This window comes from Oncorhynchus clarkii, chromosome 14, assembly GCF_045791955.1.
Source record: "Oncorhynchus clarkii lewisi isolate Uvic-CL-2024 chromosome 14, UVic_Ocla_1.0, whole genome shotgun sequence".
NCBI classification, from domain to species: domain Eukaryota; kingdom Metazoa; phylum Chordata; class Actinopteri; order Salmoniformes; family Salmonidae; genus Oncorhynchus; species Oncorhynchus clarkii.
The window spans coordinates 23,796,849-23,802,151 of NC_092160.1; positions in this window are offsets into that span (position 1 = coordinate 23,796,849).

Below are 5,303 nucleotides of genomic sequence, written 5' to 3' on the forward strand. Positions count from 1 at the left end.
CAAGTCAACCTGCCTCTAGCAACTTACCCTGAAAATTTGTTGGCAACACTGACCACCACAATCAGAAGCTGGCACCAAGATAGCATTGAATGAGCTGTATTCCGCCATAAGCAAACAAGAAAACGCTCACCCAGAGGCGGCGCTCCTAGTAGCCAGGGACTTTAACTCACCCAGAGGTGGCGCTCCTAGTAGCCGGGGACTTTAATGCAGGGAAACTTCAAATGTGCAACCAGAGGGAAAATAACTGTATCCCCTATACTCCACACACAGAGATGCATACAAAGCCCTCCCTCGCAATCCATTTGGCAAATCTGACCATAATTCTATCCTCCTGATTCCTGCTTACAAGCACAAATTAAAGCATGAAGTACCAGTGACTAGATCAATAAAAAAAAGTGGTCAGATGAAGCAGATGCTAAGCTACAGGACTGTTTTGCTAGCACAGACTGGAATATGTTCTGGGATTCCTCCAATGTAATTGAAGAGTACACCACATCTGTCATTGGCTTCATCAATAAGTGCATCGATGACGTCGTCCCCACAGTGACCGTACGTACGTACATACCCCAACCAGAAATCATGGATTACAGGCAGCATCCACACTGAGCTAAAGGGTAGAGCTGCCGTTTACAATGAGCGGCACTCTAACCTGGAAGCTCATAAGAAATCCCTCTATGTCCTCCGACGATCCATCAAACAGGCAAAGCTTCAATACAGGACTAAGATCGAGCCGTACTACACCGGCTCTGACGCTTGATGGATGTGGCAGGGCCTGCAAACCATTTTTTTTTTAAATAGAGAGCCGCACACTCTAGAAACTCAGATGCAAAAATGTTATGTCCAACGTTTCGACAGACAAGCTGTCTTCATCAGGGTATAATGACAAACACTGCCGAGTGACTCATTTATATTTTGTCAAAAGACACACAGTGTCTGTAATCATGGCCGGGTATGGCCTGATATCATTGGTTAATTCTCATATATTAAAATAGAATACAAAAACCATAAATGGATAGCGTACGCTTAAAGATACAATTTGGCTACATAAGCCTACAAACATTTACAATAGCAAAATCACAATAATCACAAGAATGGCTTCAGATTAAAGTCTACGCTGAGACCGAAGGGAGCAAGGGTCTTTAAATTAAAGATCCAGACAGCCTCTCATTTTAACAATATATTGCCGAGGTTACCCCCTCTCCTAGGGAGGGTAACATGTTCGATGCCAATATAACGTAGAGACGAAATAGAGTGATTTGCTTCCAAAAAGTGGGCCTCAACTGGGTAAGTCAAGTTTTTGCACCTAATGGTGCTACGATGCGCCGAGATGCGTACTTTTAATTCACGCTTTGTTTTAACCACATAATTTTTAACCACAAGGACAAGTTATAAGATAAATAACTGCCTTAGTGGAGTATGTATGTGATAACACCTTTGATTGGGATCACAGACTACAAAAGGAAGCACAGCCGAGAGCTGCCCAGTGACACAAGCCTACCGGACGAGCTAAATGACTTCTTTGCTCGCTTCGAGGCAAATAACACTGAAATATGCATGAGAGCACCAGCTGTACCGGAAGACTGCGTGATCACGCTCTCCGCAGCCGATGTGAGTAAGACCTTTAGACAGGTCAACATTCACAAGGCTGCAGGGCCAGGCGGATTGCCAGGAAGTGTACTGCGAGTGTGCGCTGACCAACTAGCAAGAGTCTTCACTCTCTCTCTGTCCGAGTCTGTAATACCAACATGTTTCTAGCAGACCACCATAGTGCCTGTGCCCAAGAACACCTAGGTAACCTGCTTAAATGACTACAGACCCGTCGACCCGACGATACATTGGAGATAATATACGACAACTACTAGAAATAATAGAACATCATGAAACATATAAGAATCCAGGAATGGTATTTATAGCAGATTTTGAAAAGGCATTTGATAAAGTAAGACTGGATTTTATTTATAAATGCCTGGATTTTGTCTTATAAAATGGGTCAAAATAATGTATAGCAACCCCAGGTGTAAAATAGTAAATAGCGGCTACTTCTTAGAGAGTTTTGAATTGTCAAGAGGAGTTAAACAAGGGTCTCCTCTGTCACCATATCTATTCGTAATGGCCATCGAAATGCTAGCTATTAAAATCAGATCCAATAACAACATTAGAGGATTAGAAATCCAAGGCTTAAAAACAAAGGTGTCCATTTATGTCGATGACTCAAGTTTTAAGTTAAGTCCACAAGCTAGATCCCTGCAATGTCTCATTAAAGATCTAGATAACTTTTCTGTACTCTCTGGACTAAAACCTAATTATTATAAGTGTACAATATTACTTATTGGATCCTTAAAAAATACAACTTTTACATTACCCTGCAGCTTACCTATAAAATGGGCTGACGGTGAAATAGACAGACTCGGTATTCATATCACAAAAGATATAAATTAGCTCTCCACAATGAATTTCAATAGAAAACTTGTAAAAATAGACAAGATCCTGCAACCATGGAGAGGTAAATACCTGTCTATTTATGGAAAAATCGCCCTGATTAACTCCTTAGTCATATATCAGTTTACTCACTTATGGCGCTGCCGACTCCTGATGAATCGTTTTTCAAATCATATGAGCAAAAATATTTTGCTTTATCTGGGACAGTAAACCAAACAAAATAAAACGAGCCTATCTATATAATGAATATGAATTGGGTGGGTTTAGATTATATAAAAGCACTAAACCTCTCTCTTAAAGCTTCACTCATTCAAAAGTTTTATTTGAACCCTAAATGGTTCTCAAGTAGATTAATAAGAAAATCTCATCCACTGTTTAAAAATAGCCTTTTTGCCATTGTGCAGATTGCCATGTCTCATTTTCGATTAATTGAAAATTAAACTTTTATCAAAGTATCTGTCTTTTTGCAGAGCTGGCTACAATTTCAATTTCATCCCCCTGAAAAGATAGAACAAATATTATGGCTGAAATCAAATGTGCTGGTTGATAAAATACCTGTATTTATGGGAAAGATGTTTGAAATGGATATTGTGTTCTTAAATTATATTGTAAATTGTTTTTGGTAGAGTTTTGTTCTTCGTGGAGTTATCAGAATTGTACGGGAAGGTCTGCTCAATCCAAGAGTACAACCAATTGATTACAGCATTGCCCCAAAAATGGAGGAGGCGGGTGGCAGCGGGAGGAGGTAGGGATCTGGTCTGTCTGCCCAATATAAAGGATCAAAACTGGCAGAGGAATAAAAATAGCATAAATAGGAAAGTATACCAGTTTCATTTGAGGACCAGGATGTTGACAACTGTGCCATACAGATTGCAAAATAGTTCTGAAGAGGTTTTGATGTACCGATTCCATGGTACAGGGTGTATGAGTTGATATATAAAACAACGCAAGATTCAAGACTTCGTGCTTTTCAGCTAAAATTATTATATAGAATTCTATCCACCAACAAAATGTTGTATATTTGGGGCATGAAATCATCGAAGCTCTGCAGATTTTGTTGTGAGGATACATAATCAATAGACCATTTATTTTGGTATTGCCCTCAGGTAGCCTGTTTCTGGTCTCAGGTTCAGGAATGGCTGAAAATGCATAGCATTGATCTAAAATTGACCCTAGAAATTGTACTGTTAGGAGATCTGGAGAGACCGGGTCAGTCAATTGTTAATATACTAATATAGTAAGTGTATTTATCTTCAACACGTAATCTGTAGATTGTATTCGATTAGATAGATTGAAATTGTACGTTAAACATCATAGCATAGTTGCGTAGAAACACGAAGTGTGTGGCCAGCAGAGATAGATGGGATGGGCTGAGGGAAGCTGAGGGTTGGGATGTGGAATTGGAGACAAGTGGAAGTGGAGTTGCTGTGTGAGAGAGAGAATGATGGTCAAAAGATAAAGGGAAAAAAAGTCTAAATAAAACATAATAAAAGTACATTTGAATGACACTAAGTGGCAGTGTTTTTACAACTAACGCCGGTTTGCCTGAGGCTGATGCCGTGCATGTGTTTATACACATTCATATACACACACTCTCATTCAAATAAACACATACAAGAACACACACATACATGTAGAAGTGCCAGACATGCACACAAACATGTACAGTTTTCATTGCTGTTATGATTTCAGTTGTCCTTGATGTCCTTTGTTTTAAATGTATTATTTTTTTATAATTTGTTTTACATTGTTGTTTGCTGTTTTCTTCTGTCTTTTACTTGGAGGGTTCGGGTTTCACAAGTTTGTGATCATGAGAAAGGAAACTACGACATATTTTATATCACTATCATGCACTATCACCCACTATCACCCTCACACATAAGGATATGTCTCTGTTGCGGAAAGACTGGTACATGTTTGATAGTGTCTTGATGCTGTATTGTTTGTCCTTCATGTTCTAATAATTTAATGTTACCCCTTCCTTTTGTTTTTTGTAATAAATAATAAATCAATTTAAAAATTAAAAAGCATTTCACTGTAAGGTATTGTTGTTGTTGTATTCAGCGCATGTGACTAACACAATTTGATTAGATTTGATATTGTTATCCACGTCGGCACCAACAATGTTAGGATTAAACAGTCAGACGTCACCAAGTGCAACATAACTTGTAACGTAGCTAGAAAGGTGTTTTGACAACGTGAACGCGATTGATCGACAGTCTACTGGGTGGGGCGTTATACGGTCTTTCATTCATTGGATTCCTATCCCCTTTCTATAATATCTCTGGCAACGGCACAATGCAATGCACCCTGGACTAAAGAGGCAGACAAATAGAAAAAATGTGCAAGACCCTCAGTTAAATTACACATTTTTTAGAGCTAGGAATTTCCTCAAAATATGATCAATGGCTCGTTTGAGAGAAGAAATCCTCCCAAAATATGATATCAGCCAGTACTAAAATCTGACATGTATGATAGAAATTTTTGCGATCTAAAAGTCGTATTCCTATTAACTTCCAGGGTAGTGAGAGCAACTTTATCACGGTGCTACATCATACCGGACAGTTTTCTAACTGATTGAATGCCAATAACTCAGATACACATGAAAACCTAAAATGATCCAGGGAATCGATAGACCATCACTCAGAAATGCACAAAAACAATATAACATTCAAAATGGGCAAAATGGGTGAACCTTTCCTTTAAGCATACAGAGGAATATATCCAATGATATGTCGATCTATATTACTCATAAAATCAAGGCTCATTTAATTTTTGGTGACTTCCATCGTTATTGAATGTGTCTGTTTAAAAAAAAAAAAATTTTTAGCAGTTGGTGGCCGTGACCAATAAAAAAAAAACGT